The sequence below is a fragment of the Vigna unguiculata genome, unplaced genomic scaffold (genome assembly GCF_037176805.1).
Source record: "Vigna unguiculata cultivar grain cowpea cultivar isolate G323 ecotype 2 unplaced genomic scaffold, ASM3717680v1 ptg000455l, whole genome shotgun sequence".
In the NCBI taxonomy this organism is placed as follows: domain Eukaryota; kingdom Viridiplantae; phylum Streptophyta; class Magnoliopsida; order Fabales; family Fabaceae; genus Vigna; species Vigna unguiculata.
In genome coordinates this window covers 25586-50344 of record NW_028197090.1, presented here as the reverse complement: position 1 = coordinate 50344, position 24759 = coordinate 25586, and the positions used below count along the sequence as shown (strand labels likewise).

At 33.5% G+C, this 24759-nt stretch overlaps 8 non-coding genes across 8 annotated transcripts; 5 read left to right on the top strand and 3 right to left on the bottom strand.

Moving 5' to 3' along the window:
- Positions 1-4017: 4017 nt before the first annotated feature.
- Positions 4018-4088, top strand: TRNAC-GCA (transfer RNA cysteine (anticodon GCA)). The gene has a single exon. It is a non-coding gene; the product is annotated as a tRNA-Cys (tRNA).
- Positions 4089-6233: 2145 nt separating this feature from the next.
- On the bottom strand, positions 6234-6307 carry TRNAD-GUC (transfer RNA aspartic acid (anticodon GUC)). Its single transcript has one exon. It is a non-coding gene; the product is annotated as a tRNA-Asp (tRNA).
- A 457-nt stretch (positions 6308-6764) lies between these two features.
- On the bottom strand, positions 6765-6848 carry TRNAY-GUA (transfer RNA tyrosine (anticodon GUA)). The gene has a single exon. It is a non-coding gene; the product is annotated as a tRNA-Tyr (tRNA).
- A 942-nt stretch (positions 6849-7790) lies between these two features.
- On the top strand, positions 7791-7862 carry TRNAT-GGU (transfer RNA threonine (anticodon GGU)). The gene has a single exon. It is a non-coding gene; the product is annotated as a tRNA-Thr (tRNA).
- Positions 7863-12905: 5043 nt separating this feature from the next.
- TRNAG-GCC (transfer RNA glycine (anticodon GCC)) lies at positions 12906-12976 on the top strand. The gene has a single exon. It is a non-coding gene; the product is annotated as a tRNA-Gly (tRNA).
- An 8223-nt stretch (positions 12977-21199) lies between these two features.
- TRNAS-GGA (transfer RNA serine (anticodon GGA)) lies at positions 21200-21287 on the top strand. Its single transcript has one exon. It is a non-coding gene; the product is annotated as a tRNA-Ser (tRNA).
- Positions 21288-22392: 1105 nt separating this feature from the next.
- Positions 22393-22465, bottom strand: TRNAT-UGU (transfer RNA threonine (anticodon UGU)). Its single transcript has one exon. It is a non-coding gene; the product is annotated as a tRNA-Thr (tRNA).
- Positions 22466-24301: 1836 nt separating this feature from the next.
- On the top strand, positions 24302-24374 carry TRNAF-GAA (transfer RNA phenylalanine (anticodon GAA)). The gene has a single exon. It is a non-coding gene; the product is annotated as a tRNA-Phe (tRNA).
- Positions 24375-24759: the final 385 nt, after the last annotated feature.

Below are 24759 nucleotides of genomic sequence, written 5' to 3'. Positions count from 1 at the left end.
GCATCTCTTGTAAAATATGAGCAACACCAAATCCTTCCAAGGCCCAAACCTCCATTTCGCCTACCCGTTGTCCTCCCTGCTTAGCCCTTCCTCTAAGTGGTTGTTGTGTAACAAGTGCATAATGTCCACTGGAACGTCCATGGATTTTATCATCAACTTGATGAATTAATTTCAAAATATAAGTCTTTCCCATTAAAGCAGGCTGTTTAAAAGAATTCCCTGTTCTTCCATCAAATATTTTGCTTTTTCCAGGATACTCGGGTTCAAATATCCATGGATTAGATGTTTGTTTACTGGCTTCATATAATTCAGAAAACACTAGTTTTCTCGAAGCTTCTTGTTCATACCTCTCATCAAATGGTGTTATTCGATAATGTCTATCTAGCATACCTCCTGATAAACCGAGCGAGCATTCAAATATTTGTCCTACATTCATTCGTGAAGGTACCCCTAGTGGATTGAAGACCATATCAACGGGTCCTCCGTCTTGCAAATAAGGCATATCCTGTCTAGACAAAATTTTAGAAACGATACCTTTATTTCCATGTCTCCCGGCCACTTTATCTCCGACTTTAATTTCACGTTTCTGTAAAATAGATATCCGAATCGTTTCTGGATTATAACTGGAACCCCCCTTTTTTTGGATCCATCTCACATCAATAACTCGACCTCTACCGCCTATGGGTAGTTTTAGACAAGTTTCCTTTGAGGTGGATACCTGAATGCCAAGTATAGCTCGTAATAATCTATCTTCGGGGGAATACGAGGATTCTTTTGCCATTTGAGGTGTTAATTTCCCCACTAAAACATCGCCCGTTTCAACCCACGATCCGAGAATCACAATTCCGTTTTTGTCTAAATTTCGGAGTAATTTGGCTTCTAGATGTGGAATTTTTATTAGTGATTCTTTCAGAACCATAGCTTGTCATATGAGTCTGAATTTCATATTTCCGTATGTGAAAAGAAGTAAAAATATCTTCATAAACCAGGCGCTCACTAATGAGTACAGCATCTTCAGAATTGTAACCTTCCCATGGCATATAAGCTACTAATACGTTTTTTCCCAAAGCGAGTTCGCCGCCAACTGTAGCAGCACCATCCGCTAAAATTTGTCCCTTTTTGATGCATTTACCTCGGTGAACCTGGGGTTTTTGATGCATGCAAGTATTTTTGTTGGAACGTTGATATATTGTTAATGGAATACTTAGAGTATCTCCATTACCAAATAAAAAGATCCTGTCAGTATCAGTATAAACGATGTTTCCCTCGTGTTCGGCTATAGCGGAAACCCCTGAATCTAAAGCTACTTGGCATTCCAATCCAGTTCCAACAATGCATTTTTCGGACTCAGAAAGCGGAACTGCTTGACGTTGCATATTAGAACTCATTAAAGCCCGATTCGCATCATTATGTTCGATAAAAGGAATCAGAGAAGCTCCAATAGAAAAATATTGGAAGGGATAAATACTTCGAAGATGAACCTGTTCCCATGCAATCGTAAGAAATTCTTGACGATATCGGGCTGGAACAATCTGTTCCTCCTGAATATCTCGAGTAAGTGCTAAAGAATTTCCTGTTGCTACCCTATAGTATTCATCTATATTTGGTGATAAATAAAGCATGCGTATTCTTTTTGATCTTTCGGATATTTCAAAAAATGGACTTTCTATGGCCCCCCAAATACCAATCCTCGCATGAATTGCTAGAGATCCAATAAGTCCAACATTGATTCCTTCAGACGTGTCAATTGGACAAATGCGTCCATAGTGACTAGGGTGGATATCTCGTATCCGAAAACTCGCAGTTCGCCCCGTCAATCCTCCAGGGCCCAAATAACTCAATTTTCTCCCATGAACTATTTCCGTCAATGGATTAGTTTGATCCAAAACTTGAGATAATGGGTGTAATCCAAAAAAAGATTCATAAGTCGTTGTTAATGGAGTTGAAGTCACCAAATTCTGAGGAGTCGGTATCAATTTATGTCTAATTGCTCCACATATAGTTCCTCTAACCATATTTTCTAAACGAACCAGGGCCAATCCAAATTGATCTTGTAATAGATCTGCTACAGAACGAATACGTTTATTTTTCAAATGATTTATATCGTCAAGTAGAGCCATTCCAAATTTCATGCCAATCAAATGATCCGCAGCTGTCAATATATCTCGCGGTAACAAAAATGTATTGTTCTGGGGTATATCAAGATTAAGCTTTTGGTTGATATTTCGTCGACCAATTTTTCCTAATTCACATCTTTGTTGAAAAAATTTTTTTTGTAATTCTTTCCATAAAGATTCAGAAAATACCGGATCTCCGCCAACACAAGCAAATTGTCGATAAAACTCCAAAATGGCATTTTCTTTTGACCCAATTTTTTTTTTATCCTTATCATTTAGGAAAGACACGAAAATTTCAGGATAACAAACATTTTCTAGAATTTCGCTTAAATTCGAACCCATAGCTGATGATAGAACTAGAATAGATATTTTCTGTTTCCTACTCACACGAGCCCATATCCTTGCTTTTTTATCAATCTCTAATTCTAATCTACCCCCCCAGTCTGATATTATAGTGCCAGTATAGACCGGAATTCCGTTAGGGTCCAATTCTGAACGGTAATAGATACCAGGACTTTGCAATATTTGATTGATTACTATTCTGTATATTCCATTTACTATAGAAGTTCCCAGAGAATTCATTAGAGGAATATTTCCAACAAAAATAGTTTGTTTTTGTATATCTCTACTACTTTTCCAAATTAATCCCGCGGATATATATAATTCAGCAGAATATGTAAGTGATTCATATACAGCATCTTTTTCGTTTATCAAGGGTTCTAATAATTGATATGTTTCGGCAAATAATTGAAATTCAATTTCTTGATCTGTATCCTCAATTTTTGGAAACTTAAAAAGCCCTTCTGTTAAGCCCCGATCAATGAACCTACAAAACCCCTTCAAATTGTATCTGATTCAATCCAGGTAGTGTAGACATTTCTTCATTTTCACTCCCAAGCATTTTCAATTTCCCCGTGAATTTTATCGAAAAATATTCCACGATTTGCTGTCATGCTTCATCAAATCACATGAATCCATTTAGCAATATTGGAATTTCTATTCTTTATACTGAATTACATGAAATCTTACCTAATCCCGTGTATCAAATATTTCTTAGTGTATGAAATACCTATTATGAAAAGAGAAAGAAATATTAGAATTTGATACTCAACTTCGAAGGAATTTGCAACAAAACAAACAGATAGAATCGAAAGTCTAATCTAAAAAAGGATTGGAAATTTCTACGGGCATTTCAATATTTTTTTTAGGAATCTAAAAAAATGCATTTCATTTCTATCATTATTATGATATTACATATTCAAATTCAATTGGATACAAAAAAAAATCCATTCGAAATTGTCAAGAAAAGATATATTTTGAAGTGAAGTATTTTGGAGAGAATTGGGGAGAATATGATTAGAGTATGTTATGTGTAATGTAATAAGGCTTGTATTTTTGAAACATGCATATATTTAACTGCAGCTATAGATCTGTCTCTAACTTTATTGCAGTCATATTTGTTCAGGATAACAAACACATAACATGTTGTGTGAATTTTTACAAATTTTCTATTGAAAATTGTAAAAAAAGAATAAGCACGATAATTTCTTGAAAATACCGTATAGTATTGGTATTCTATATCTATATAGATATGGATAAGATACTCGATTAGATAATATCTGTGTAACAGATCAAATTGATATTCTAGGGTTTACATATATTGAAAGTTGCTGTTATAATTAGAATGAACAAAGTTAAAAAAAAAAGCAATATTGATTGGTTATGTATCAATTTTTATTTTCTGATCTCATTAAGAAAAAAAAATTTCTATTCAAATATTCAAGAATAATTCATAAAAGAATAGTTAACGGTTGCGATTTGTCTCAAGATTGTTTTTCAATTTTTCAATAGAAAGAAAAGGGGGGAGTATTCTCAAAAACTTCATATCTATATTTTTATTGGCGGCATGGCCGAGTGGTAAGGCGGGGGACTGCAAATCCTTTTTCCCCAGTTCAAATCCGGGTGTCGCCTGATCGATAAGAAACTGTAAATGAAAGATTATATTACGTTTTTTTAGAAAACTTTTTTTCCAACAGAAGCAAGCGAGGGAAAAGGAGTCTTGAGAATTGCGTTTGATTCGAAATTATAAGCATCAGTAGCTTAAAAAATGTTGTAAATATTTTTGTCTCGAATTCAAGGAAAGATTCTAGTAGTGAAAAGGAATCCATAAATTTAGAAATGATAGTTCGTTCACTACACAACTATTGTAGTGTCTGTCTCCTGACTGGGTCTTTTATTAGATTGGATTAAGAATAAGTCGGATAGGAAAGTCCATTTTTAGGTAGAGAAAAGGCAGAAGAAAAACCTTCTATACAGACTAATTTAAAGTTTATGAGTGCTTCCACATTTTATCAATATTATTTATTTAGATCAATTCTATTTAATAGCTTTAATTTAGCTAATTCGCTTTCGTAATATTCAAAAAAAGTATTCTTTAGATTTTCATATTCTATATTCTAATAAAATTAAAAAGTTTTGATTCTAAAATCGAATAGAAAAGAAAAAAAGTTTTTTTAATTATTTTAGAGAACGAATTGGGAGACATTTAAGGGACTATTTCAAATAGAAAGAAGAGTATAAGTATGCAAATGAATCTGTCTTGATTCTTTTTTTATGAAATCCTTAAGGAAATGATAAAAGAGAAATCTTAATATTCCCACCTGGTAGTAACATTCATTGACTTATAACTTCCTATAATTTTTTTATGTTTAATGTTTTATGATTTTACTAAAAATAATCAAAAAAAACTTTTTAGATGTTCTAATAACTAATAAATAGAATGAATTCTTGTTTTTCGTGAATGATGTTAGCCCAGAATCCTTTTTTTGACTCTGTAATAGCAATTCCACTATTATAGTATAGTATTTTTAGCGAATAATACAAAAAAAAGAATAGAATAAAAAATTTGAAAAAATAATGAAATAGTTCCTTCATATTTATAGAGATAGGAGACAAAATTTACATGGATATAGTAAGTATTGCTTGGGCTGCTTTAATGGTAGTTTTTTCATTTTCCCTTTCCCTCGTAGTATGGGGAAGAAGTGGGCTATAGGGATACTAAAAATTGAGTTAAGGGATCCAAGTAACCTTGTTGATTTCTACCTGAATTTTTGAATTTCGAAACTATTGAATGAAAATATTTCATTTAAACTAATACTAATTAATTGAGTTCAAATAGAAAATCTATCTTGATTCTATTATATTTTAGTAGTGTAATGTATTCTATGTATCTTATAGGAATTGAAAATACTCTTTCAATCAAACAAATATTTTCATTATTCCCATATTCCTATTTTGAGAAAAACAAGGGAATCAAAAAGAAGAAGAAATGGATTCCTATTCCAATCAAATTTTTCTTAAAATTTCTATTTCGATGAACTGACGCTTAACCTGGTTATATAGATATATATATATATGGAAAATGGCGGACCGTGTAATAACCATTCCTGTTTTTTTACCCCCTTTTTTTCCTAAGATACCGGAATTGTTTGTAAAAAGAATCTGAAAAAAAAAATTGGACGCAATTCTCAGATAGTAGAAATCAAATTGATTTCTACTATCTGGATTACGCTGATTGTACGATCATTTTTTTAAATCATTCATAAAAATGAAGAAATCATATTTCAGTGAAATTAGTCACTTTTACTTACCGTTTTTACATAAATTATAAGTAAAAAAGCAGTAGGAACTAGAATAAACAGTGCAGTAGCAATAAATGCGAGAATATTTACTTCCATAATCTTTATTATGTTCTATTTCTCTTAAATTTCTAAAAAAAAAATTCGGGATTTAATCCCATAGAAATGTTCAATCTTTCAACAATGGTATAAATTGGATTTCAATGATATCAAATCGGATCAATATCATGAATCACAAAATCTGAGCTATCAAATCAACTCATGAAATAGTATAACATAGGAAGATCTTTTATCCATACTAAATAAAACAAAAAAACATTTATTCTTGATGAAAGTCCAAAATCCCTTTCCTTCCTTTTTCGGCGAAACAAATGAAAAAGCAGGGGGGGGCCCCAAATAAAATTTTGTTTATCAATTTGATTCCCTACAAATACACAAAAAAGGAATTTATTTTTTATTTTTTTGGATTTATATCCAACGGGATTGACGGGGCTCGAACCCGCAGCTTCCGCCTTGACAGGGCGGTGCTCTGACCAATTGAACTACAATCCCAGGGAAAGGGGTGTACTGTATAAATATTTTTACGGACCGTTTCTGTCAAACCTTTTCTTTTTCTATTTCGGATTCGAACCTTTTTGTTGTAAATGAAAAAAGCGCATTTTTTTATATATTGATATGTATATCGATATCCACTTTAGTGAGATCGACACAAATTACTCGTAATCCGTTTCTTATTCTTATTCTATTAACAAATCGATTGAAAATTGAATCAATGAAAAAAAAATATTTTTTTTTTCAATTTTTCCTTATATTTTCTACTTACAGATCTTGACATGAATACCGATTATTAACAAGATTTTGAATTTGTGGAAAGAAATATGGAATACAGAAAAAAAAGAAATAACCTTAGATATGTTTAATATTTTGATTCTTCCGTATCATAGCACATCAGTCATTTCCAGAGAACTATAAATGGGTTATAGAATTTCATAGTGGATCGGCAAATTCTTGGGCCGAGCTGGATTTGAACCAGCGTAGACATATTGCCAACGAATTTACAGTCCGTCCCCATTAACCGCTCGGGCATCGACCCAGCACAATAGGAAGAATACATTTCAGTTTTTATTGAAAATTTTTGATCAACTTCCTTTCGTAACACCCTACCCCCAGGGGAAGTCGAATCCCCGCTGCCTCCTTGAAAGAGAGATGTCCTGAACCACTAGACGATGGGGGCATACTTGCCCGACCGCCATTATACTACGTTCATAGTATGAACAGTTTTTTGCAATTGTCAATATAATGATATGATTCGATAAAAAAAAAATATTTTTCGTTCTTTCATAATTCCATAGAAATTTTTTATTAATCATTTATATTTCTAAATTTTTTTATTCCAGTCATAATAAGAAAAAAAAAGAAGTAATGTTCCAATAAAGAGAAAATTCTTCACAGGAATGATTCGTTTGTTGCAAAGGACGAGAGGTTAAAACTTCATTTCTATCATTTATTACTAATACTAAGATTCGATAGGTAGATTTATATCTAATACTAAGAAAAAAAACTTTGGAAAATAGAATTTTTCAATAAAAAAATAAAAATTTGGTTTAGGGACAGAACATATTGAATCCATTTTATCAATGATTCGATTTTATCAATGTTTCGATGAAATATTTTATTTTGTGAGTACATTTATGTATCAATAAAAAGAATTTAGTGTTATGATTAGAATGACTTCAAGAATCCATTTTGAAATAATATATTTGATATGGATCAAATCCAATCTTAATCAATTCTTTTTTTTAACTATATTCTATTCACTAGGTAAATCCAATTTTTTGTTCTTTGATGAGTCATTATACAAATAATAGATATTGATGTACATGTATTCTAATCCCATTTATATCATTTAATTTATATAATTTATATAAATTTATAGAAATAATTTATATAAATTTATAGAATAAGTATACACAGTAACAAATATATGTACTAGTCATGCTAGTTCCTTATTTAGAAATTGAAAGAAAGAAAAAGGGCCCTTTTAACTCAGTGGTAGAGTAACGCCATGGTAAGGCGTAAGTCATCGGTTCAAATCCGATAAGGGGCTTTTTACTTTTTTTTTCAAAAGCAATAGTCTTTCTATTTGAAGGAAGAATAAAAAGATTCTTGATATTTTGAAAAAGTTTCTATTTGTAATAAAAAAGAAAAAGTGTAAAATTCAATAATGGAAAAATAAAAAAAAGTAAGTGGACCTAACCCGTTGAATTATATTTATATCTACTATTCTGATATTCAAATTTGATAAAGATTCAATTCGAACAATTTTTTTTCTTTTTAAGACTTTTTTCGTTTAGACTCCCTAAGAATCTCTGAATATTTCCAATGAAATCTTCTTGTTTCTGAACTAAGAAAAAAGGTTATGCCTTTTCTTTACTCAGAAGGGCCTTAATACGAATTTCAAGTTCCACCAAACAAGTTTTTTTAAAATTAAAATGAAACATATTTTTTTCCATAAATTTCTATTATTTCTATAAGATTAGATAGAATCTTATAGAAATAATAGAAAAATACATTAAATTATGTCTTCACATATCAAATAGTTTCTTTTCATATCGATGTGTACGATATTTTTCCAGCAATTCATATATATGAGACAAAAACTTTCATTTACAGTTTTTTCTTTTTATTATAGTATTTATAAAAAAAAATGAAATACTAAAGAAAAAACTGTAAATGAAATAGAAATTTAGAAAACCTATGATCCTACAGTAGTTTCCTAGACAAAATAGAAGTCAATTCACAACCAAACTTCAAGAATAAGTTTCTTTGATGAAAGGAGAGAAATATGTCTGAAGATCCGCTAGGTATAAGAAGTGAAACAGGGGATCATTTGTTTCTTGAACAGTTCTGAAAAAAAAATTTCTATCGGATTTTGGAGTCATAGCAGATTTTATGATTGATGACTTGGAAGATTTTTAAGAATAGATAAGGAATAACCACATCGAGTTCATGGATTTGCCCTAGATATCAATAGACCCATAAATGATTTTTTATTCGAAACCGATTAGAAAACAAGGGAAAGTATACTTATATATTCTATATATATATAGAGAGAGAAATGAATAGAGATAAATGATCAAGGTCCGTCCCATCTCTGAAAATGCTCTATGAGGTGTTGGGAAATGGTTGAAGTAGTTGAATAGGAGGATCGCTATGACTATAGCTCTTGGTAAATTTACCAAAGATGAAAATGATTTATTTGATATTATGGATGACTGGTTGCGGAGGGACCGTTTCGTTTTTGTGGGTTGGTCCGGTCTATTACTCTTTCCTTGCGCCTATTTCGCCTTGGGGGGTTGGTTTACAGGTACGACCTTTGTAACTTCATGGTATACTCACGGCTTGGCAAGTTCTTATTTAGAAGGCTGCAACTTCTTAACCGCTGCAGTTTCCACTCCCGCTAATAGTTTAGCACACTCTTTGTTGTTACTGTGGGGTCCTGAAGCACAGGGAGATTTTACCCGTTGGTGTCAGTTAGGCGGTCTGTGGACTTTTGTTGCTCTCCACGGTGCTTTCGGATTAATAGGTTTCATGTTACGTCAATTTGAACTTGCTCGATCTGTTCAATTGCGACCTTATAATGCAATCGCATTCTCAGGTCCAATTGCTGTTTTTGTTTCTGTATTCCTTATTTATCCACTGGGTCAGTCTGGTTGGTTCTTTGCTCCAAGTTTTGGTGTAGCAGCTATATTTCGATTCATCCTCTTTTTCCAAGGATTTCATAATTGGACATTAAACCCATTTCATATGATGGGAGTTGCTGGTGTATTGGGCGCTGCACTACTATGCGCTATTCATGGTGCAACCGTAGAAAATACTTTATTTGAAGATGGTGATGGCGCAAATACATTCCGTGCTTTTAACCCAACCCAAGCTGAAGAAACTTATTCAATGGTTACTGCTAATCGCTTTTGGTCCCAAATCTTTGGGGTTGCTTTTTCCAATAAACGTTGGTTACATTTCTTTATGTTATTTGTACCAGTAACTGGTTTATGGATGAGTGCTCTTGGGGTAGTCGGTTTGGCCCTGAACCTACGTGCTTATGACTTCGTTTCTCAAGAAATCCGCGCAGCGGAAGATCCTGAATTTGAGACTTTCTACACAAAAAATATTCTCTTAAACGAAGGTATTCGTGCGTGGATGGCAGCTCAAGATCAGCCTCATGAAAACCTTATATTCCCTGAGGAGGTTCTACCACGTGGAAACGCTCTTTAATGGAACTTTAGCTTTAACTGGTCGTGACCAGGAAACTACCGGTTTCGCTTGGTGGGCCGGGAATGCCCGACTTATCAATTTATCTGGTAAACTATTAGGGGCCCATGTAGCCCATGCTGGATTAATAGTATTCTGGGCCGGAGCAATGAACCTTTTTGAAGTGGCTCATTTCGTACCCGAGAAGCCCATGTATGAACAAGGTTTAATTTTGCTTCCCCACCTAGCTACTCTAGGTTGGGGAGTAGGTCCTGGGGGGGAAGTTATAGACACTTTTCCATACTTTGTGTCTGGAGTACTTCACTTAATTTCCTCTGCAGTATTGGGCTTTGGCGGTATTTATCATGCACTTCTGGGACCTGAGACTCTTGAAGAATCTTTTCCGTTCTTCGGTTATGTATGGAAAGATAGAAATAAAATGACTACAATTTTGGGTATTCACTTAATCTTGTTAGGTATAGGTGCTTTTCTTCTAGTATTCAAGGCTCTTTATTTTGGAGGTATATATGATACATGGGCTCCGGGGGGGGGAGATGTAAGAAAAATAACCAATTTGACCCTTAGTCCAAGTATTCTATTTGGATATTTATTAAAATCGCCTTTTGGGGGCGAAGGGTGGATTGTTAGTGTGGACGATTTGGAAGATATTATTGGAGGGCATGTATGGTTGGGTTCCATTTGTATACTTGGTGGAATCTGGCATATCTTAACCAAACCCTTTGCATGGGCTCGGCGTGCACTTGTATGGTCTGGAGAAGCTTACTTATCTTATAGTTTAGGTGCTTTATCTGTTTTTGGTTTTATTGCTTGTTGCTTTGTCTGGTTTAATAATACCGCTTATCCTAGTGAGTTTTATGGGCCCACTGGTCCAGAAGCTTCTCAAGCTCAAGCATTTACTTTTCTAGTTAGAGACCAACGTCTTGGGGCTAATGTAGGATCTGCTCAAGGACCTACAGGTTTAGGTAAATATCTAATGCGTTCCCCGACTGGAGAAGTTATTTTTGGCGGAGAAACTATGCGTTTTTGGGATTTGCGTGCTCCTTGGTTAGAACCTCTAAGGGGTCCTAATGGTTTAGACTTGAGTAGACTGAAAAAAGATATACAGCCTTGGCAAGAACGTCGTTCTGCGGAATATATGACTCATGCTCCTTTAGGTTCATTAAATTCCGTGGGTGGCGTAGCTACAGAGATTAATGCAGTCAATTATGTTTCTCCTAGAAGTTGGTTAGCTACTTCTCATTTTGTTCTAGGATTCTTTCTATTTGTAGGCCATTTATGGCACGCGGGAAGAGCTCGCGCAGCTGCCGCAGGATTTGAAAAAGGAATTGATCGCGATTTTGAACCTGTTCTTTCCATGACTCCTCTTAATTGAGACGTGAGATCCAATGAAGTAGAAATCCCTTTTTTTTACTATAAATATTTGGTTGAGTAGAGCGAGTCGTAAAGAAGAATTTATTTTCCTATTTTCTTAGTTTCTATCGAATCTTTTTTTCGGGATGTTGAGGATATATAGCCCAGTCCGAAAAAAAGATTCGATAGAAACTAAGAAAATAAACAAATCTATTCATCGAGAAAAAGGAGAGAGAGGGATTCGAACCCTCGATAATTCTTTGTTTCAAACTATACCGGTTTTCAAGACCGGGGCTATCAACCACTCAGCCATCTCTCCAAAAGCTAATATATATATTTTTTTATCTTTATTCCACTGAGTAGACCATGAGTATTTGAATTGATACCCTTTTATCGACCCATAGGAAAGATATTCAATGTGAATTTATTGGTTTAGTTTTCTATCGGTATGTATATAGGTACAAAATCCAGCATGCCTTTTTGTGAAGTAAAAAAACTATCCTCGATCCAAGCCTCAAAAGGGTTGATAATAAACAAAATCAATGAATTCATGATAAAACCCTTCTGCGTTTTTCCATTTACAAATTTTTTTTTCAATGAATATTAAGAAAGGCATCCAGGGGTTGAGGGATCAAATGGTAAAGTTCTTTTGTTGGTAAATTGGAGGATTAGAAACATGACTATTGCTTTCCAATTAGCTGTTTTTGCATTAATTGCTATTTCATTTATTTTATTGATTAGTGTACCTGTTGTATTTGCTTCTCCTGAAGGTTGGTCAAATAACAAAAATGTTCTATTTTCCGGTACATCATTATGGATTGGATTAGTGTTTCTAGTGGGTATTCTTAATTCTCTCATTTCTTGAAGTTCTTTTTATTCTAGATTAAAAATGAAATGACCCCTCCCTCAGAATTCTTTCGGATTGTCAGCCATAAAGGGAATAGATCAGTTCCTAAAAAAAAAAAAGAAAACTATAACACATTACATTCTAAGGGGGAGTAAACTTCTTCTATTGGAAAAATCTTATATCTTATACTTATATGGTGGTACATTGTGAAACTAAAAGAAATAAAATAGAAAAAATGAACTATAAAAATTTGAATTTCATTTGAATATTCTATTCATATTAATATGATATGAATAGAATATTCAAATGAAATACTATAAATCTATTTATACGTCGTCTAGTATTTAATAATATAGAATATCTATCTGTATCTCTATATAGATAAATATAATTTTTTATTAATAGGAACTTACTTTTTTAAGAAAAAAGTAAATCAAAATATTCGATAGAATGATAATTTCAATTCAATTATATAGATATATAGAAAAAAACCATATATAATAATAGAAATGTAATAATAGAAATGGGAATTCTTGATAAAAATGAATAGTAATAGAAAATATTTTATTTGGGAGACAATATCTATTATCTAAATTTCTTTTTCATTATCCCTATATCCCTATATAGAATATCAGGCCCATCTCTGTATAAATAGAATCGCATATCAAGTACAATGAAAACGCGGATATAGTCGAATGGTAAAATTTCTCTTTGCCAAGGAGAAGACGCGGGTTCGATTCCCGCTATCCGCCCTATGTATTTAATAGTCATAGTATGAAAAATGCCATAGAATTTACTGCGTATAATGCCCTTCTTCTTGAAACCTTGTTTTTTTATCAAATTCAAAAAGTTGCGGAGACGGGATTTGAACCCGTAACCTCAAGGTTATGAGCCTTGCGAGCTACCAAGTTGCTCTACTCCGCGATAAAGAAAAGAATTGATAACTAATGAACAAAAACAAAGATGGAATGCGTCCCTTTACCATATCTATATAAATAGAATAAACCATTTATACATAACGGTAAAGGGACCCTCCTATGATCGCTGATAATAAAATGAAAAAAATGAAGATAATTGGAAATCCTTACCAACTGGATCTTGTTGCACCCGGCAAGAAACATGCATGAACCATTTCCCGAAGTATGTGTCCAGATAATCCAAAGTCTCGATAATTAGCTCTCGGTCTTCCGGTCGAAAAACAACGTCGATGAAGACGTATAGGTGCACTATTACGCGGTAGTGATTCTAATTTTCCATGAATTTCCCATTTCTCACTTAACGACGGAACTTTGCTTATTTCTTTTTTTGAGGATCGGCGAATCAAATGATATTTCTGTTCCAATTTTTGTCTCTTCTTTTCCCTCTGAATAACACTTTTCCTTGCCATAATGGTTAATTTGCTATTAGCATCAATGATAGAAGTCGGATCCTAGATGTATAAGTGGCTTCTCTTCCCTATAGAAGGAAATGAGATTCTTGCCAGATATATATAATAAAGAATTCAATTAACCGAATTTGCCCGATGTAGAGGCAATTAAGAAGGCTGCATAAGTAAATATATAACCTACGGAAAAGTGGGCTAGTCCAACCAATCTTGCTTGCACAATGGAAAGAGCCACTGGTTTATCTCTCCATCGAATCAAATTAGCCAAAGGTGTACGTTCATGAGCCCATGCCAAAGTTTCAATCAATTCCTGCCAATATCCGCGCCAAGAAATTAAGAACATAAATCCAGTAGCCCAAACAAGATGTCCAAACAAGAACATCCATGCCCAGACTGATAAACTATTCATACCAAAAGGGTTATATCCATTGATAAGTTGTGAAGAGTTCAACCATAGATAATCTCTTAACCATCCCATCAAATAGGTAGAAGATTCATTAAACTGTGAAATATTACCCTGCCATAGTGTAATGTGTTTCCAATGCCAATAAAAAGTAACCCATCCAATGGTATTTAACATCCAGAAAACTGCCAAATAAAATGCGTCCCAAGCGGAAATATCACAAGTTCCGCCTCGTCCCGGGCCATCACAAGGAAAACTATAACCAAAATCTTTTTTATCAGGCATTAACTTAGAACCACGCGCATCCAAAGCACCTTTTACTAAAATCAAAGTAGTTGTATGTAAACCAAGAGCAATAGCATGATGAACCAAGAAGTCTCCAGGCCCTATTGTTAAGAATAGAGAATTACTATTCTCATTTACAGCGTTTAACCAACCAGGCAACCATATGCTTCGTCCCGCATTGAACGCCGGACTGTTCGTTGAAGATAAAAGTATATCGAACCCATAGGAAGTTTTACCATGAGCAGATTGTATCCATTGGGCAAATATAGGTTCAATCAAAATTTGTTTCTCCGGAGTACCAAAAGCAAGCATGACATCGTTATGGACATAAAGTCCCAGAGTATGGAACCCCAGAAAGAGGCTAGCCCAACTTAAGTGGGATATGATAGCTTCTTTATGGTCTAACATTCTTGCCAAGACATTATCTTGATTCTGCTCTGGATTATAATCTCTAATAAAAAAGATAGCTCCATGAGCAAAAGCCCCTGTCATAATGAAGCCTGCTATATATTGATGATGAGTATATAAGGCAGCTTGAGTAGTAAAGTCTTGCGCTATAAACGCATAAGCAGGTAAAGAGTACATGTGTTGTGCTACCAAGGAAGTAATAACCCCTAAAGAGGCTAGAGCAAGACCTAATTGAAAATGAATTGAATTATTGATTGTATCATAAAGACCCTTATGCCCACGCCCCAATCTACCCCCCGGAGGAGTATGTGCTTCTAAAAGATCTTTAATACTGTGACCAATCCCGAAATTAGTTCTATACATATGGCCAGCAACTAGAAAAATAAACGCAATAGCCAAATGATGGTGTGCAATATCAGTTAACCATAAACTTTGAGTTTGCGGATGAAATCCTCCGAGAAGTGTTAGAATAGCAGTTCCTGCTCCTTGAGGGGTACCAAATATATGATTATTGGAATCTGGGTTTTGAGCATAAAGATTCCACTGACCTGTAAAAAATGGACCTAATCCCTCGGGGTGCGGCAAGATATCTAATAAATTGTTCCATCGAACGGATTCCCCCCTGGACCCCGGAATAGCAACATGAACTAAATGCCCTGTCCAAGCCAAGGAACTTACTCCGAATAGTCCTGACAAATGATGATTGAGGCGGGATTCGGCATTTTTAAACCACGAAACACTCGGTTTCCATTTTGGTTGTAGGTGTAACCAACCTGCTATTAAAGATATAATAGAAAGTATTAATAGAAAAATAGCTCCAGTATAAAGATCCCCATTAGTACGTAAACCGATTGTATACCACCACTGATAAACACCAGAATAGGCTATATTAACAGGACCTAGAGCACCCCCTCGAGTAAAAGCTTCTACAGCTGGTTGACCAAAATGAGGATCCCAAATTGCATGAGCAATAGGTCTTACATGTAAAGGATCCTGTACCCATGTCTCAAAATTACCTTGCCAAGCTACATGAAAGAGATTCCCGGAAGTCCACAGAAAAATGATTGCTAATTGCCCGAAATGAGAAGCAAAAATATTCTGATAAAGACGTTCCTCAGTAATATCATCATGACTTTCGAAGTCATGTGCGGTAGCAATACCAAACCAAATACGACGAGTAGTGGGGTCTTGAGCTAAGCCTTGACTAAAGCTTGGAAATCTTAATGCCATAATGATTTTCAAATCCTCCTAGCTATTATCCTACTGCAATAATTCTTGCTAAGAAGAATGCCCATGTTGTGGCAATTCCACCTAGAAGGTAATGTGTTACTCCTACAGCACGTCCTTGTACAATGCTCAAGGCTCTGGGCTGAGTAGCAGGAGCAACTTTTAATTTATTATGAGCCCAAACAATGGATTCAATAAGTTCTTGCCAATAACCACGCCCGCTGAATAGAAACATTAAACTAAAAGCCCATACAAAATGTGCACCCAAGAAAAAAAGACCATATGCAGATAATGAAGAACCATAAGACTGAATTACCTGGGATGCCTGCGCCCATAAGAAATCACGAAGCCACCCATTAATGGTAATGGAACTCTGCGCAAAATTTCCTCCTGTGATATGAGTTACTATCCCTTGATCACTTATACTACCCCAAACATCTGACTGCATTTTCCAACTGAAATGGAATATAACTACGGAAATTGAATTGTACATCCAAAATAGTCCTAAGAAGACATGATCCCAAGCGGATACTTGGCATGTCCCCCCTCTTCCAGGTCCATCACAAGGGAAACGAAAACCTAGATTTGCTTTATCCGGTATCAATCGTGAACTACGAGCAAATAGAACACCCTTTAAGAGTATCAATACTGTTACATGAATTGTAAATGCATGAATATGATGGACCAAAAAATCCGCAGTTCCTAAAGGAATAGGTAACAAAGCAACTTTACCGCCCACTGCTACTAAATTTTCACCTCCCCAAGTCAAACTGGTACTTGTTGCTGCACCTGGGGCTGTTGTGCCAGGTGCTAAAGCGTGGGTATTTTGTATCCATTGAGCAAAGATCGGCTGTAATTGTATAGCAGTATCTGAAAACATATCTTGAGGGCGCCCTAATGCGCTCATGGTATCATTATGAATATACAAACCAAAACTGTGAAAACCTAAAAAGATACATACCCAGTTAAGATGTGATATGATTGAATCACGATGTCTAAGGACACGATCTAATAGATCGTTGTATCGAATAGTCGGATCATAATCTCTTACCATAAAAATCGCTGCATGCGCAGCAGCACCGACTATGAGAAATCCACCAATCCACATGTGATGTGTAAACAATGACAGTTGTGTACCATAGTCAGTAGCTAGGTATGGATAAGGAGGCATAGAATACATATGGTGAGCTACAACAATGGTCAAAGAGCCTAACATAGCTAGATTAATAGATAATTGAGCATGCCATGACGTTGTTAGAATCTCATATATACCTTTATGACCCTGGCCTGTAAATGGACCTTTATGTGCCTCTAAAATGTCTTTTATATTGTGACCAATACCCCAGTTGGTCCTATACATGTGACCCGCTATCAAGAAAAGAATTGCAATAGCTAAATGATGGTGTATAATATCGGTCAGCCATAAACCTCCAGTTACTGGATCTAATCCTCCACGAAAAGTAAGAAATTCTCCGTATTTTGACCAATTCAAGGTAAAAAATGGGGTTGCTCCCTCGGAAAAACTCGGATAAAGTTGAGCCAAAAGATCCCGATTTAGGATAAATTCATGAGGAAGTGGTATCTCTTTGGGATCTACTGCAGCATTTAGAAATTGGTTAATCGGTAAAGATACATGTATTTGATGTCCTGCCCAAGAAAGAGACCCCAACCCTAGGAGCCCTGTCAAATGGTGATTCAACATAGATTCTACATCTTGGAACCAAGCCAATTTTGGAGCAGCTTTGTGATAATGAAACCAACCAGCAAAAAGCATTAAGGCTGCAAAGACCAATGCACCAATTGCAGTACAATAGAGTTGTAATTCATTAGTTATTCCAGATGCTCTCCAAATCTGAAAAAAACCAGAGGTTATTTGTATTCCTCGGAACCCCCCCCCTACATCACCATTCAATATTTCTTGACCCACTATTGGCCAAACCACCTGAGCACTAGGCCTAATGTGAGTAGGATCACTTAACCATGCCTCATAATTGGAAAAACGAGCACCATGAAAATACATGCCACTCAGCCAAAGAAAGATGATAGAGAGTTGGCCAAAATGCGCACTAAAAACTTTTCGGGAAATCTCCTCTAAATCATTAGTATGGCTATCAAAATCATGAGCGTCAGCATGTAGGTTCCAGATCCAAGTAGTAGTATCTGGTCCCTTAGCTATTGTTCTTGAGAAATGACCAGGTTTTGCCCATTCCTCAAAAGAAGTTTTTATAGGATCCCTATCTACCAAAATTTTAACTTCTGGTTCCGGTGAACGAATAATCATTGAGTCCTCCTCTTTCCAGACAACACATACAAAGAGACCTGCCAACATAAAACAGAATTAGTGAACTTATTAGAGATGTTTCTATTGAGTTTTGTTCTCTCCTATCTCTCATGTATTGGATATCTTAGTAAATTTCATTTCTTTAGTTTTTCACTAGAACAATTATGATCTCGAAGTCAATTCGGGGCAAGTGTTCGAATCTATTATGACATAAGAGTGAGGCGCTCAACGGACCTATTTTAATCTTCTAAGACCTTTTTGGGAACTCTGAATGGAAGTTCAATAATTTTTCGTGCAGCCTAATCAAATGTATTCAGATTTTATTCTAATTCTATTCCTTAGATTTTATTTTTTTTTTTAGATAAAGTATAAGTATGTACTCTATTTCAAATTGAGCAGGCATTAGCATTCATTATTAGGCAATATACCTATATTTTATTTCTTTTTTTGAAGGTCTCTTTTCTTAATTTGATTGAATATTAGTTTAAATAACAGAAAAAAGGAGAAAATTATCTACTGTATCCACATCTCGTTTATTTCTATGAAATACTAGACAAAATCGAACAAAATTAGAAGGGATATATTTAAATTATGTGATTGGTCGTTCCTATAGAAATGATTTTTGAATTTGATAGGGACAAGAAACAAGAATTTATAACAATATATATTTATCTATCTATATCTTTATATAGATAGATAAATATATAAGAAAAAAAAGAAACAGAGTGTTCTTATTCAAAACGCCCTGTGATCTTCAACCAATTCTGTGCTGCAATATAATTACCGGGGGTGAGAGCTATAGCTTGTTTCCAATATTCAGCGGCTTGATTAAACCAAGACTCCGCAACTTCTGAGTCTCCCTGCCGAATGGCCTGTTCTCCTCGGTCGAAATAGGTGAGTCAATTCCTTTCCTTAGAACCGTACTTGAGAATTTCCTGACTCATACGGCTCAGTAGTCAATTCTTTTTTTGTTCTATTATCTTGAAGTTAACTAAAAGAAAAAAAGAAATTATTAATATGAGTTTCAAACTTTCATTTTTACTAATAAATAAAGAATTTCAAAGAATTTCATCTTTTTTTTTAGTTTTATCTTTTCTCCTACCTTCAGAAAAGGGAATCAAGCATTGGCATTAACGCCCTAATTCTAATTTTCTGAAAGGTAACTATCTCGATTTTATATATCATATACAAAAATATATGATAGATTCATTTCTATAGAATCTTGGTAAAAGTTTTTTCTTTCTTATCTTATAAGTTCTTATAAGTAAAGAGAAAATACTTTCTATCTTTGGGATTTGATACTACACCGCTGCTCAAAATACCAGGGGATCCTTTTTATTACATAAGTGGATTCCTGACTTCTTTATTTATCATGAGATAAGGAAGCAGTTTTTATTATATCGATTGAAAACCGTGTTAATTGATCCTTACGATGCTTCCTTTATCAATTAGATCTTTTATCCATAGAAAAAGAGGGTATCTAGACATATCGATTTCTTCATATTTTTACTTCTATGAAGTTTCTTTGCTACAGCTGATAAAAATCGTTGTTTTGAACGATATATATATGTAGAAAGCCTTTCTTATTTATAATTATTTATATTTCTATATTTCTTATATTAAAATTTGTGGATTTGCTTGTTCTTTTCTTTTTTCTTTCTATAGTGGAGATAGTCGCACGTAATGACAGATCACGGCCATATTATTAAAAGCTTGGGGTAAAAATGGGTTTCGTTCGAGCGCCCGAAAATAATATTCCAAAGCTTTAGTATGTTCTCCGTTACTTGTGTGAATAAGGCCTATGTTATAAAGTATATAACTTCGATCATAGGGATCAATTTCCAGTCGCATAGCCTCATAATAATTCTGTAAAGCTTCTGCATAATTTCCTTCAGATTGAGCTGACATCCGTTACGGTCGTCATTCGGTTCAAAGAATCTCCGCTCCAGAACTGTACGTGAGATTTTCATCTCATACGGCTCCCCCCTTATGTGTGTAATGAGAAAAATCCATCAAATCAAAAAATATTCCAGTATTCTCATTCTCAACTGAACAGAGCTAGTGTTTTTACAATAAATCTCTAGCCAACCTTCCTGTCAAAAATTATTTCTTAACATTAAGTATGTAGGTACTTGATAAAAAAAAATAAGAACTTCAACAATTTCTTTGTCCTCTACGCTGCTTAATTTCCTGGAATTAGTCACCTCAATAATCTTCGATGGTTCTATGGGTATCCAAAATATGAACGAGATGGATATTTATTGTCCCAACCATTCCTGTTAGTCCCAATCTCGATAAGCCATGGATATAGATAGATACAAAGTTTTCGTGTCCTTGATTCCCAAGCGTAGTGCTTCTTTCCCAATGTTGCCTATCAGTACTAGTAATTTGGGGTTGACCTAACCCCATAAGTATAGGTATAACCTTTCGCTTAATACTAGAAACCTAAAATTCAAGCATATAAGGCTTCATTAATCGAGGATACACGACAGAAGGAATTAATCCTTTTATTTACAAATTTCACCTTCAACACGCGTGGGGTTTTTCCATTCCATTTTTTTTTGACCGAAATCGGTCAAAAAAAATGGAATCAAATCACACCATCTCTGTAATAAGTGAATGCCCTTTTTTCTCCTGAAGTTGTCGGAATTATTCGTAATAAGATATTGGCTACAATTGAAAAGGTCTTATCTATAAAATTTTCATTTATCCGAGATCTAGGCATAGGTAGAAATCCATTCTATAATTTAATTAATCATGGTGTGAGAAATCAATCCCACAAATAAAGGAATTGTATAATTATAATACAGTGCGAAATAACGTAAAAATGAACTCATCAATCAAATTTGTTTATCCTAAGACCTTGTAGGAGGTTTTTTTTTAATTTTACTTTGTATTTTTATAGTTTGAATAGGTTTTATGCATTTATGAAAAATAGGATTGATTCACTATTCAACATTCAACCGGTTTCTGGGCATCATTATATAGGAGAGATGGCCGAGTGGTTCAAGGCGTAGCATTGGAACTGCTATGTAGGCTTTTTGTTTACCGGGGGTTCGAATCCCTCTCTTTCCGAATCTTTACCAAATTCATCAATATTACTCATCCCAATGCATACCATTATTTCATATTTCAAATTTGTTTGTTGATATGGACAACTTTATATTCCTCATTTTTCGGTAATACAAAAAATAGTGGATAACGGGTGGGCAAGGAATAAAAATTTTCGCATATCCATGTCTATGATATATGAATAGCAGAAAATCCTTGTAAAAAAAACTCTTGTTATTTTAGTTAAGTTTAAGTTTGACGAGAATAATATTCTACAACCAGTAATTCATTTATTTTCAAACCAACCCATTTATTATCTATTATTTGATTAATTAAACCTTTATATTGGAAAGGGTGAACAGTCAAATGATTTGGCAATTTCTCATGGGGGGCTGAATCAAAATAATTTTGAATAAGAGTTTTAGATTTTTGTTCATCCTTTGCTGTAATAATATCTTGAGGTTTACAACGATAACTTGGTATATCCACTATACGACCATTAACTAAAACATGTCTATGGTTTATAAATTGGCGGGCTTGAGGAATAGTCGCAGCCATACCCAATCGAAAAAGTATGTTATCCAAGCGCATTTCAAGTAGTTGTAATAAAACCTGACCAGTTGATCCTTTAGCTTTTCCGGAGATACGAACGTATTTAAGCAATTGTCGTTCTGTAAGACCATAATGAAAACGCAATTTTTGTTTTTCTTCTAAACGAATACGATATTGAGATTTTTTACTGAAGCGCAATTGATTTCGAAATTCGTTTTTGACTGTTGGCCTTTTACTAGTAAGTCCTGGTAAATATCCTAGACGACGTATTTTTTTGAAACGAGGTCCTCTGTAACGTGACATAAAAACTCCTTTTTTAAAATGAAAAATCTTATAAATCGAAATGAAAACTAAACGAAATGAAAAATATTATAGAATTCTAAATGAAGCGAAATCTACTAAAGTTTTATAGTACAAAGAAGAATTAGATGAATTTTATCAATATCCGAATTTATTGTATATAAAAGAATACAAAAAAGTAGGTTAATTTCTTGATTTCTTCCGCAGAGATCGAACTCTCCCAATTTTTTATTTCTAAAAAAGATATTATCAATTATGTAAAAAACAAATAGAGAAAAGCCGGTTATCGGATTCGAACCGATGACCATCGCATTACAAATGCGATGCTCTAACCTCTGAGCTAAACCGGCTAATGTAAACGAAATATACATATGCAGAAGAATTGAATGGGATCTTAGTTATCAATTTTTAGTTATTTATAACAAAATTCAAATTAATACAAACATCAAAAATAGAGAAAGAAAATATAGAAAATCAAACCCAATTTTTATTATTTCTATTATTTATTTTATCTGATAACATAAAGTGCAAGATAATAATTAATATTATATTAATATAATTTATTTAATATAATTTATTTCGATCTACTATTCTAGATATATATTATTAAATTGATTTCTTTCAAAAAGATTATTTATTAGTACTTAAAGTAAATTTGAATAAATATAAATTTTAGTAAATATTTATTAAGGAATTCCATATTTCTAAGTAAATGTCTAATTCTATATTATATTCAATTAAAAGAATGGTTTTTTTTAGCCACTAGATTCGTTTTAGTTATATAAATTGTATATGAATAAATGGATTGTTTATTTTCTTTTTTTTTTTAAGCAAAAACAAAAAAAAAAAAAGAATCGACCATTCGAGTATTCTAAATTGTATGAAAAAAGAAGATAAGTAGGTACATAGAAGATAAGTAGATATGTGGTCTATATCTGTGTATATTGAATTGTTAATATATAGATATTAGAATTAGTTCTGATTCAAACAAATAAAGGTATCCAATATAGATGAAATAAAATCTATAAAATTGGAGAAAGGGGTTTTTAATATTTAATAAAATAATATGTATTTAATGAATTCAAAAGTTCCCGCATAATTCTCATAATAGAAATGAAAAAAAAAGCATTCTATTATAATCAGATTCAAATAAAAAAAAAGATGGGGATATGGCGAAATTGGTAGACGCTACGGACTTAATTGGATTGAGTTTTGGTATGGAAACTTACCAAGTAATAATTTTCAAATTCAGAGAAACCCTGGAATTCACAATGGGCAATCCTGAGCCAAATCCTGTTTTCTGAAAACAAATAAAAATTCAGAAAGTGATAATAAAAAAGGGATAGGTGCAGAGACTCTATGGAAGCTGTTCTAACAAACGAAATTGACGACTTTTTTTATTGCATTAGTAAAAGAATCCTTTCACCAAAATTACAGGAATGGATCAAAGATAAACATTTAGAAACATATATATATACTGAAATACTCTTTCAATTTGTTACTTTTTATTTTATTATTGAAGATCTATTTGTGATAAAAATATTCACAAATGAAAAATGTGAATCAAATCAATTCGAAGTTGAAGAAAAGATGGAATATTTATTGATGAAATTATTCACTTCATCATAATCGGCTAAAACCCTTGAAGAACTGATAAATCAGATGAGAATAAAGATAGAGTCCTATTCTACATGTCAATACCGACAACAATGAAATTGAAAGTAAGAGGAAAATCCGTCGACTTAAGAAATCATGAGGGTTCAAGTCCCTCTATCCCCAAAAATACTTTTTCATTTTCTAATTTTTTTCCTATATCCTCTCTATCTTGAAGTCCTTATTTATGTGTTTTATTCGATTTATTATTTCCCAACGAAATTGGAATTTTTATTTTCATCAATTTCCTATCTATCATAATTTTCTTATCTATCATAATGACAAGGGACGAGTTTTGGAATAGATATAAATATATATGTGAAACACATAGAATTTTTTTTAATCAGAAATGTATAAATTAATATCTTATTTTTTAGCAAGGAATTTTCATATGCGTAATTAACGATTAACAATAAAAAATAATTATTACTGCGGAAACTCACTTACAAACTTTTTTTTTACTTAGTTGATATAGATTCATTAACATAGATTTTAAAAATCTTTTAAAATCAAAGTATTAAGCTTCAAGAATGGTCGGGATAGCTCAGTTGGTAGAGCAGAGGACTGAAAATCCTCGTGTCACCAGTTCAAATCTGGTTCCTGACACAAGATTCATTTGTATGAGTATCTATCCCCCATATTCATTTTAATGAATATGGGGGATAGATACTCATACAAATTTGTGTTCTTCTAGATTCTGATACATAACATATTTCTTTGATCTATTTAGGTATCTGTAGATATACTTTTCCTAGATGATTAAAGAATAGATGCAATTTTTTATTAGGTATATTCGCTTATCTATAGTATCTATATATATATAGATATAGATATATAGATAATGAATTCTTTATCTATTTTTTTCCTTTTTTTTCTGCGATACAAAAAAAGGTTTCTATTTCCATAATATTCGAGTGGTTTAATTAGTTGGTTAAAAGACCTAAAAGTCGAAGTTCTGGGGTGGAGTGAGAATATTAAGAATTCATCTGAG